General features: G+C 40.5%; 1 protein-coding gene across 1 annotated transcript in view; it reads left to right on the forward strand.

Annotated features, from left to right (window-relative positions):
- The first annotated feature begins 5,988 nt into the window (after positions 1–5,988).
- The window catches only part of PLEKHG1 (pleckstrin homology and RhoGEF domain containing G1), a 181,028-nt gene continuing 174,845 nt past the window's right edge, over positions 5,989–12,171 (forward strand). The window contains exon 1 of the mRNA XM_029945021.1: positions 5,989–6,024. The gene's annotated coding sequence lies outside the window, so the exon portion shown is untranslated. The remainder of the gene's footprint in view (positions 6,025–12,171) is intronic.

A 12,171-nucleotide genomic window follows, 5' to 3' on the forward strand; every position in this document is an offset into this window, starting at 1 on the left:
CGTAGAAGGAACTGACCGAGGGAACACCCCAGCACACAGTCTGGCGCACAATAAGTGTTCAGTTAACATTCAAGTAAAAAACAAGGTCAAAAGATGGCTGAAGAGCAGCAAGAAGTTGCCCCAGTGAGCTTGGCAACCATGGATTAAGAGATACAGCACCTAAACGAGGAAGATGGAAACTATGCCAGTGTGTGTCTTTTCCTGGGCGTTTGCAGAAGTAAACTCTCTTTCAGAGAGTAGTTGGGGGTGGACCAGGCGGGATCTGACCTGGTGGTGTTCAGGGCTTTGAGGGGATGGAAACAATAAGGGTTGGAAAAGCGGGACTGTCACTTTTTATTATGTGCCCATAATAAATACCACAGATACAGAAGTGTTCTCATTTTTCAAGTGATGATATTCCCATCTTGTTAATCTTAGGCTTTGTAAGATACAATGAGGGGTAGTCTAAACTTCCAACAACCGCAAAATAGAAGTTCAACGCAGTAGGGAGAGAAAACCATACGTGATGTCCCTGGGAATTTGTGATGGTGTCACATTTGACTCAGGTAAATAAGTGTGGCCAGGAGAAATCTCAGTGTCCGGCACAATATGAAAACTCAGATCTGATTATGTCTCCCTCTGAGAATCAAGGACTGTGCTGAATGCATATTGATGGCTAAGGCACGTACCCACCAATTCAAAACCCTGACGACCTACTATGTGCCGGTCAGTGTGTGGGGTGCCACTTAGTGCAGAGTGCCATGAGTAGATGGGATGATATGGGAAAGACTGCCTGACCATCAGATTGGCTCTTCACGTGGTTTAGGAGAATGGGTCAAATACCCTGTATGCCTTTTAAAAGAAAGTGTGCGATCAAGCGGCCACATGAATGTTGGAGCATAATAAGTAAGAAAATGTGTAGTCCAGGGAAGTCTAGGAAAGCTTGATGGATTTGGAGAAATTTTAAACAGTAGTTGGACAGAAAAAGTATGGGAAGCTCAAAAGGTATTGCCCACATTCACTTCTATAATTAGACCACGTTCAAGGCTAACTTGAAAACTCCACTGAGTCCTGAAACTTAGCTTTGGGAGAAAGCATTTTGAAAAAGTAATAAAGTGAATAGAAATAAACATTTAAAATATTTTAACTGAGAGAGTAAATCAGTCTTTCCATTACTAGATCAAATGATTTAAATTCAGACATATGGAAAAATTTAACTTTCGTCTCCAGATTCTAAGCCTAATTCAGGGAGAAAACCCATGAAAGTGATAAAACAATTGAACAATAAATCTTTATTTTGTGAAGAATGCAGTGAATGCTTGGAGGTACATCATCATTTCTGCGCTTTCGGATTATTACAAATACAAGCATCTTTTCCTGAGAGTTACAAGGCTGTGATTTGTCCCTGACTTCGGGGCAAGGGTGGGTAGGAATTTATGGGACATTATCCTTCCAAGAAGAATTAGGGGAATTTTTTTTTTTTTCGAATGAAGATACATTAAACAACCCAGATTTTAAAGTAGTCAAGCGACTCTTCCCCCTGGAAAAGTAATTAACTCTCAATCCCGTTTAATTTGAATATTCAATCAAGCTGCCACTGGAAATGGGAGGAAATGAAAATGCAGACAGATATGGTCCCTAACCATGAAGGACGTATAGCAGAATATTTGAATTTCACGCACATGGTTTCCATTATTTCATTAAGTTTACTCCAGTACATTTCAATTTGTTTCCTGGGGTGTGAGTGAATTGCAGCTTTTACTACTTAAAAAAATTTTTTTTTGTTTTGGGGAGTCATGGAAACTTAATGCACTCCAAACTTCACTTTCAAGAAATGATGTTGAAATGTTTGGAATGCCCTGAAATAATTGAATGAGCATCTGAGGAGACTTGTAATTAAAGTAAGAAATATGGAAGTCATGGGTGGGTATTGTGCAGGAGTCATGATTTCTGTTGTTTTTTTTTTCTTTCGGGACTCTTGGAGTAATTATACATAAGTCGTTCACCGGAATCAGGAAGTGTGTCCATTTCGGTCTGATTAAGTCCTTTTTAATGTTTCTAATTCAGTTGTCCTCACTTAGGACCAGCATCTCCACTTACCTGGAGCTACGTTTTTTTTTTTTAATGTTCTTTTTGTGGCTTCAGACATATTACCAATGAGTTATGGATGCGGTATTGGATTTTCTCAATTTCTGCACTGGATTCTTCAGATATAAACTTGATTTAACTGCTTCAGGGAGCCTATGTAATCCTAGCCATGTTGAATATTCATGTTGATTGTAAGCTCTATCCTGACTTCAGGTTGTTGTTGTTTTTAATGCTAAGTGAATCTGAAAACAAGGAAACTTGATAGACGTGCACTGACTGGACAGGTGCGCACTAACACGTGAAATGCATCAAGGGCCCTGGCTCTGTGCACATAATGGATTTTGATTCTGTGCGTGGTAGTTAGTGACTTACAGAAGGCAGGATGCTGGGCTTTTTCCATTTTAAATAGAAAATAATGTATCTTTTAGGTGTTAACACCTAAGTTCTTAAGTTAAAGGGAATGAAACAATCATTATCTTTCGGGGTTGTATTATCCTTTGTAGATAAGTTAATAGCTTCCTGTGCAAATAATTGTGCTTCAGCATACCTAGGATTTTGGTTCTCTTTAAAGACCAAAAAAAAAAAAAAAAAAAAAAAAAACTATAGATATGAATCCCTCTTCAGAGTCTTTAGACAAACTTCAAAGTGTTAATGCTCATGAAAAGAAACCCTATGTTGAATTTTTAATGTGAGAAATGATTTTGGCATAAAATGGATCGTGGTATAGCATTCAGCCTATTTTTTTTCTTAAGTTGTGTAATATATGACATCCACAAATAGTCATACTTCCAGAGGGAGAGCAGTGTGTCTTTGAGCAGCTCTAAGCTGGAGGGACCCGGCCACTCGGGCTGACCCCGAAGCAGCTGAAATGTCAGGGTGGCGGCTAATGGCTTGTGGCGTGATTAACTCGGCTCACTTGGTCCCTTTTCTGGTTCACTGGGGACCTCCTCCTTCTCCTGTCCTTCCCTGTGACCATCCATTCTTTACGAAAGTACAGACGCTGCTTCTGGACAAGGGCACAGGGCCTCTGATCCTCGGTTCTGTTGATACTGTTGCCTTCAAACCAGAGTTTGGATAAAAATTCCTTATCTCCTCATTTTTCCTTAGCTCCCCGTGTTTGGAGCCTCAGACGTGGCTCATTTTGAAACATTCTCTTTGTTCGCAGTTAGATGCCTCATGGATAAGACTCGACTGTTTCTACTCTAAATGGATGTATTGTTTTAAAAATCTAAGTCATTTGGAAGGGGTTGAAATCAATCATATTCGAGTACAGTCACTGTTAACGGTTGCTGTCGTGGATGTGGCCGCCAACTTCTTTCCTAGAGCCTCCATTGCAAGTGTGGTCTGCAGGATGGGGACATTAGCATCTTTCATTCATTCACCTCTTCTCCACTGTGACTACAGGGACAAACCATTGTTAGCCCTGACTGTCCCGTGCACACTTAGGAGGGTCAGCCCTTACCTATAACCTGCCAGTGGGTTAGACCAATTTTTATAGTATCACCGTTTAATACTTTTGCTATAGTTACTGTTACAGCATAACTATGGTGTCTCTTTTGTCTATGGATTGTCTCCAACAATTGAAAGCCAATATGCAAATACTATTCACTGCGGAGCCAAGTACTATACTCAGATCTGTGGAGCACGAAATTCCATTCTGGATCACTGACGTTTGCTGCTTGGAGGAGATTTTTCCAACAGCTTCGTTTATAGACACTTCTCCACTTTGGGGTTATGTTCTGCTCCTACTGTTTTTTCCATGCCATGTCATTCTCATCCTTAGATTTCCATTTTCATTTGGTAGACTTTTCCCTTGGAGTAGCTTTTTTTTTTTTTAATTTTAATGTTTTTATTTATTTTTGAGAGAGAGAGAGACAGCGTGAGCAGAGGAGGGTCAGAGAGAGGGAGACACAGAATCCAAAGACAGGCTCCAGGCTCTGAGCTAGCTGTCAGCACAGAGCCCGACGCAGGGCTCAAACCCACGAACCATGAGATCATGACCTGAGCCAAAGTCGGATGCTTAACTGACTGAGGCATCCAGGCGCCCCTGGAGTAGCTTTTATATATAATATGCGTGGATGGTCAGCTCTGTTACTGTGTGTTTGAAAATGTCTGATTTTGCCTCACATTTGATTAATAATTTCAGTCTAGATTCAAAATGATAGTTCTTCCACTTTGAAAGCATGGCTGCCTTGATACCTACAATCTAGTGTAGCCGATCAGTCTGGTGCTGGTGCTGGCTGATTCTTATAACTTAGTTGATTGTGTATGTATCTGATTATTTATCTCTTTGAACAATTTGGGAATTTTTACTTTATCTGTAGTTCTCATATTTTATTTCACCAATGATGTTCTTACCATGAAATTTTTTTTTTTTCCTTTAGGATTTGAAGCCTGTCAGGCTCAGGATATTTTCTTCTCACTAATATTTATGCAGTGTTCACAGAACTTTAGGAGATGGATTTTGTACCTCTTGTAATCAATTCTCCATCTCTTTCATATTTTCCTTCTTTGTTTCTTTTTTTTTAAAAAAGTTTTTTTTTCTGTCTTTATTTTATTTTGAGAGACAGAGACAGAAAGTGAGTGGGGCAGGGGCAAAGAAAGAGGGAGACACAGAATCTGAAGCAAGCTCCAGGCTCTGAGCTGTCAGCACAGAGCCTGACGCGGGGCTCGAACCCACGAACCGTGAGATCATGACCTGAGCCAAAGTCAGACACTCAACCGACTGAGCCACCCAGGGGCCCCTCTCCTTCTTTGTTTCTACTGTATATTCTGGGATGTGAGTTTGGCAGTCTACCTGATGAGTCTTTAGCCAAGTCAGTTCTGTTATTTAGTCCATTGCATTTTCTGTTCTGGCACTTATTAATAATCTGAGAACTTTCCCATGAAAGTAATGTGAATATCTATGAATATTATTCCAGCCCTTACGAAAGTTTTGTTCTTGACAGTGATGAACTTGATAGGTGATCTTCTTGGATTGCTTAGAATTTTTTCTTTTCCAGCATTAAACATGTCTTTAATTTGTTAATTTTTAGGTAGAATGTATTACTGTGGTTCCATCCAAATGCTAGCTTCAGCTAAGTTACCTATCTTGGTTCATTGGAACAATTTAGGCTTTCCTGCCTTCCTGTGCTTCCCATTGCTTCTGAATGTCTTTCCATTTCCGACTCTTTCCTAGAACCCACTCCAATTGCCCTCCTCCACTCCATTTACATAAAGGGTTCTGGGGCCCCATCAGCCACAGCAGTCCCCCCTTTCTCTTGACCCTTGCTTGAACCTTTCTTGCCATTGCCCCTCCGTCACTCTTGCCGAGGGTCCCCCCTGCCACAGCAGCATTCCTGAAATGAAGGCAAATAAGGGTGTCAAGAGGACAAGAAAATTCCCAGGCACCAGGAGGGAGAGGCTGAGGGCTCTAGTGACTGTGACCGTGCAGGCTGCCGCCGCCAGGTACCTCTTGGGTTAAAATAGCTAATCAGGGGGCTTACATTTCTACCTCTTACCTAGGAACCTAATTGAGTTGAAACCATTTTTCAAATTATTTTATGTTGCAAAATTCTTCTAAGGGACAGTTAGTCAATAAATGACCAAATTAGAAACTATTAAGATTCTCTTTATATAGCCGAGAATAGAATAATATGCTCTGGACGCATTCTTGAAATTTCTCTGTGGTTTGGCTTCAGTAAATTACTACTTTACATACAGCTTTTAAAATATATTTAGATTTAAGTTTAAAGAGTGAGAACCACTTGTGTAAACATCGTTGAATACCATTCTTTTAATGAATGGGGTAATGTTATTTATATGCTTTCTTCGCTTCCTCTGGAAAGCCCATTTCTTGTAGGAAGGCTTTAACTTTTATTATACTCACCTTGAAAAGTGAAAGGAATTCACTCTAGTGTATTTTAACTAAGCCACAGATTCTCGCTGTTGCTACTGAGAAGTGCTTGGCCCAGATCTGTGAGTATGATGTTTTTAAATGGGACGATTTATCTTGAAAGAGCAAATGACAATACAAATATTCCTAAAGTAGTGAATGGGTATGTTCAGGGGATGAAAACCCCTTATTTTTGCTTAAATAGAGAAAATCCTTTCTCTCTCTCTCTCTCTCTCTCTCTCTGTCTCTTCCTCTCTCTCCCTCCATCCCTCCCTCCCTCTCTCTCTGTCTCTCCCTCCATCCCTCTCTCTCTGTCTGTCTCTCTCTGTCTCTCTCTCTTTCTGTCTTTCTGTCTCTCCCTCCCTCCCTCTCTCTCTGTCTCTCCCTCTCTCTCTCTGTCCCTCCCTCTCTCTGTCTGTCTCTCTACCTCTCTCTCTCTCTGTCTCCCTCCCCCTCTCTCTCTGTCTCCCTCCCTCTCTCTCTCTCTCCCTCTCTCTCTCCCTCTCTCTCCCTCCCTCCCGCCATGCCTCTCTCCTTCTCTCTCTTTCTCTCTCTGTTTCTCTCCGTCTCTGTCTCTCTCTCCCTCCCTCCCTCCCCGTCCTCCCTCTCTCTCTCTCTCTCTCTCTCAAAACAAGTTTGCAGTTTGGGTTCCAGGGAAGCGATGAGTGAGGCGGGAACTGTTGACGAAGTGTTTCCTGGGCAGAGGAGTCGGGACTCGCCCCACGGGCAATGGGGGGACCTTTGGAAGGACTGAAGCCGAGAGGTGACAAGATGGTGTTGGTTGTAGAGATGACGGGACAGAAGCAGGATTAGAGGCAGACCGGAGGGGAGGCTGTGGTGTAATCCATGTCAGAAAGTGATGAAGCCACGCGCCAAGCCCATAAAAGTGGTTCTCAGACCAATTCCAAAATGTTAGTCTGTGTTAATTGTGCAGCCAGTAGACCACTTACTGGTTGCTCTGTAAGAGCCTTCTGAGAGCTAGAAGGGGCCTCAAAGATCTTTATGCGACCCTGTCCTTTTACAAATGGCAGGAAGTTAAGAGCTAAAGAAATGAGTGATTCCTCCAAGGTCAGTGGGTGGTTGCCAGCAGAGCTTGGGCACAGATGTGGGCCTCCTGACGCCAAAGTCAATGCTACCTACCCTTCCTACCTGCTGTCCGCTGCGCACACCCGGGCCCAGGCCTCCCCTAAGGTCCCATCACCTGGTGGTTGATGACACAGTTTGATCCTGACCGACTTCCTTGGCTCATGCCCAACTCTTCCAAATGACTTATCTACTCTTCCCAAATATACGTTCTTGCTCATCACATCCAAAAGATGATCTCATCTTCTACTTCTAAGAAAAAAATGGAAATCACCCAAGGAACCTGCTGGCCACTGCCTGCCATCAGACCTAATACCTGTCACATGCCTGCCCTTTGTTGTAACAGCCAAAATGTCCCAACTTTATGTAACGCTGGCTTCTGGGTCCTAGGTCCCACTTCCTCCTGTCTTTTCAGGGAACTTTCCATGATTTCCCCATTCCTGTATCTCAACCCTTTATCCAGTAAAAGATCTGTCCTGTCAACATTTACGTGTCATCTGGACCCTCCCACTTAAAAGCCTGCTTATGTGGCCTAATGGGGAAGTAGGGCTCAACAGTGTCTGTAGTTGTGGAACATTGAGTTGGGTGAGTGCATTCTAACTAGTCTATGGCAGTAGATACCATGTTTCAGTTTCTTCCTTGGCCCGTATTTCAGCTTCATAGTGAAAATTGTGGCCAGGTGTTCTCTCTAATGTATCCGTGTGCTGCTAGAAGCCTGCCCTTTGTTACCGGTTTAATAGGGCATGGCCAAATGTCCACGGGATTATAGGCTCTTGTAACTTTTATATACCCAAGTAGCTGCGCGGAAACTGCCTATGAGCAGAAGCTGAAGAAATGTTTATCTGCTCACGGTGTGGAGTTCAGACTCCCTGAAACATTTTTGAAATGGCATTCATTTTGCTTGAACCGTGTTCAGGTCAGCAAAATAACTGTCCAAGCACACACTACATATGCTGATGGCATATTTAATAAAAAGAAAAGTCGTTTTCTCAAGTACAGATTCAAAATGACAAGGTTTCTAGGCATTTGTCAATTATCACCCTTCTGTTTTCCTCATGGGCTACGTAATTCAATTTTAGCATTTCCCCCCTTTTTAGAAGTAAAACCAGGCACATTTGCAAAACCAAAGATTTCCAGGAAGTCCCAGTTGCTGTGATGGCAAGAAACATAAGATGAATAAATCACTGTTTGGTGGGGGCTGTACAGTGTTTTATTGGAAGTCTGCCCTCCATATTCATGGTTCCTTTTTTTTTTTAACCCCCAAACCTGAAAGCTCATTGAAATATCCTCAAGATGGATGTTAAATAAAAACTCTGTGATACATTTGGTAGTTCATTTTTAAAAAACTGAAGTCAAAGCCTGTTTTTCTTGACTGATGTGGAAAGGTTAAAAAAAAAAAAGACCTTCCGTGAAAGGAAATTACTTTTCTAAATATAACATTCTAAAATGATGTAACAGTTTTTTCCATATATTTCCTGAATAAAAGTAGTGTTTTTACAGAAGTCTGGCTTAAAAAAAAAAAAATCAGTACTCCACCATTAAATAAACAGGCAGCCACCAATTCAGATTTCTAAAGGTATCTCCCCAAATATTAGATTATTAAATAGCCAGCATGAGAAATATGATATCTCCTGTTTCCTTCCACTAAAATTGATTTTACTTCTAAAACATTCCAACTTTAAAAACCACAGCCGTCTGACTTCTGTTCGTTTTAGGGACTTTCTCCGTGTTAACATAACACTGTTCTGTTAATTTCACTGGTTGCTAACACATCTGAAGCGCTCCAACAATTATTGATCTAGGTTGGTAAAAGCTCTTGGACTCTATAGAAGGTATTGCTTCGAAAAGTTTTCTGCTTAGAAATGTTCATCCACTTCTGTGACTTCCTCCATTTTATTAAGTACAGGACCTGCCAAATCTTACTTTCGTAGTCCCCTTCCTGCTTGAAGATCTTTGGAAAAGTTTTGCCCCACCCATAATATTCCTCTACTGATAGGTTACCAAGCCCCAAGTGTTAGTGTTAAGATTGTGTGATTTTTATGCCTTCAGGAGCACGCTGTAACTGCAGGTGCCTCTAGACGTTGCTGCTCGCTAAATCTGTGACCCCCACCCCCCCCCCCCCCCATGCCACTAACTGGAAAGTCTGTGAGTGTGAGGACTATATGTGTCCTACTTACCATTGTATCCTCAGCACCCGTGCAGGGTATGTAGTTGATGCTCTGCTATTGGATGCCTTCCAGGCATTTTGGGAGTAGCGTGGGTTGCTAGGGTGATAGGAACGGGCGTTAGGAATGTGTCGATAGCTGTATGCTGGCACTTGTGATACAGCCACCGTCCAGCCTGCTCACTGGTATGTACCCCTTTGATGCCTGCTGTCCTTGGCAAAGCCTCAGTATTTTCCTTTGTAATCCCAGTGCCTTTAACAGCCCTTGAATGAAGGTCATTCATTCAAGAATCATTTACTCCTTCACATTTTTGCCCAGAGTCACCTCCAACATTGAAAAACGAAAGCAGATGATGTTGAAATCCCCAGCTCTGTTTGGCCAGCTTCCCCTATTAAGGAGCCCGCTTTGCCATAAGAATGTAAAAAAGAGAGAGACACGGGAAAATCCAAGGAAGGGGACACCTGCTAGAACCCCTCATTTCTGAGGATTAGAACGAACAGTCCTTTGTCAAGTAATTATGCCAACTGTTAGTCTCTTAAAAAAAAACCAGCAACAACAGGAAATGGCAAAATCTAAGATCTGGGCCATCCAAATCTGGTATGCACATTTTTTGTTGCTTGTCTGCTCTGGGTTTCTTTTTTTAAAAATTCACAGCCAGCTTACCATGAAATACAGCTCAGATTTGGCAAGTATACGGTACCAGCCTAACACATCTCAGTAATGTATAAGGACTCATTTCTATCTAGTGCTGGTGCGTGATCCTGAGAACCCCAGGAATCGATACAGACTAAAACTGAACTTGTCTCAAAAGCTCAACTCATTTCTACATTTTATTTATATGCAGACTACAGTGCCTCCTAAGATATGCAAACCTGATATACATCAGGGGTGAGTGAGTGGAACCTTCATTTTGACAAATTTTCCCTTAGATCTGTAAAATGCCACTGAAAACCATTCAACTTATTCAAATTGCTTGGTGTGTGTAGTTTTTCCAAGAACACATCCGTTTTGTAATAAGAGAAAATTCTCTTGGAGATGCTGTCCTTTACTCACTTTCTAACCCTGCGCCTGGCATAGGTCATGTGCTCACTACATAATGTCATCCAGTTATAGGGAAAAGTAGTGCTGGTTAGGCAAACAGCGAATATTAACTGTTGAAACATGTGTCCCCCCTTCTCGTAATGTCCACTCTCAAAATTCTAGGGCTTGGTTTTTTTTTAAGCAGTTGAGACCTACTGGATTTCTTTAGAAAAAAAGAAATGACCAATTAGAGATACCAAATTAGAAATAAAAATTGGCTTGAATTTGCAAAAAAAGCCATACAGTATCTGTCTTTGGACATCTCTGAGAATAGAAATGTGTTATCTGTACATAATAGAGCCTAAATACTGGGTGAATGCATAAATAAAAACCAAGTCTAAGGTATTTAAACAACTAACTGCATGAATGAGAAATGGATGTGAATGTTTACCATTCTTATTCTGAATTGTTTGATTATTTTAATTCTCCTCACTCCATTCCCACCTTGGTCAACCAGTTTCTGTTGCAGATGCCATTACTGGTGAGTTTTCTTGCTTATGTCTGAACAATTAGATGTACATATAGCACCTCAGAACTGAAACTTGGCTCTATGAAAGAGCAAATATAATAAATACTACTTTTCTGTATGTTTTCAAATATAATTTTTAAAAGGTACCTTCGCCAATAATAAGAAAAATAAGGTTCCTAGAAATGTATCTAATGAGAGATCTGTGAGGCCTTGATGTAAAAAATGGAAGAACTTTATTGAAAGATACACCTAAAAGATCCAAACAAATGGGGAGGGGGTAGGTAAAAGATGTCAATTCTTCCAAATACAACAAGTTTTTGTGGGTCTTAGGTTGATTCTAAAATGTAAATAAAAGAAAGATCCAGAAATAGCCAACAGAATCCTGAAGAAAAAACAGGATTTAGAGATGTTATTTATATTGTTATAAAGCCATAGTGTTTACACATTGTGATTTTGGCAACACAAATAAACGACCAGACCAGCAAAACAGTAGCTCTGAAATAAGCCCTTGTTTATATAGAAACCTGAAACATGACAGAACTGAACTGCAAATTAGTGGAAAGAATAAATTAATAAATAATACTGGCATAGTAGGTTATCCTTATGGGAGGAAAATAAAAAATAGATCGCTGTCTTACAGCATGCATAGTCATTTCAAACGGATCAAGGCGTTAAATGTGAAATCCAAATTTTAAGTGTTTTTAAAACATAATATAGAATATCTTCATGCCCTTGGGGTAGGGACACAAGACACAAAAATCATTACACCATAATGAGATATATATTAGAGCATCATATTTAAGAACTTCTGTTTGTCAAGAGAGAGACTGAAGATAAGATAAATTATAACACAAAAGACATACAGATTATACATGGGAAATATATAAAAAGCTCCAACAAATTCATAAGAATACAATTCTATATATTCATAATTCTATAGTAAAATGGGCAAAATGCATGAATAAGTTTTTCACAGTGAAGGGAATATGAATGGCCAGCATACGTATGAAAATATGCTTAGCTTCATTAGCAATTAGGAAAATATGAATTTAAACCACAAAAAGTACCATTTCCTACCAAGAATAGCTATAATTAAAATATAGCATCCGGCATCGGCCATAATATGGAGCAAAGTAAATTCACATATACTCTGGGTAGAGTGTAAATTGGTACAATTACCCCGGAAAAAAAAATGGAATTACTCGGCAGTGCTCACGTGTATGATAAAATCCCAGTAGTTCCAATTCAGGTAGATACAAGATGAAACATGACATCAAGGACCGTGTACAACATTGCTTGTAACAGAGAAGAAATGGAAACAGTCTAAAGGTCCAACAGTAAAGCATATAAATATACCACAAAGGATCCAATGAAGTACCATCTGTCAGTGCAAACAGTTACACTGCATGGTTAGCAAAATACCATGGAGGAAT

Source organism: Suricata suricatta, chromosome 7 (assembly GCF_006229205.1).
Source record: "Suricata suricatta isolate VVHF042 chromosome 7, meerkat_22Aug2017_6uvM2_HiC, whole genome shotgun sequence".
NCBI classification, from domain to species: domain Eukaryota; kingdom Metazoa; phylum Chordata; class Mammalia; order Carnivora; family Herpestidae; genus Suricata; species Suricata suricatta.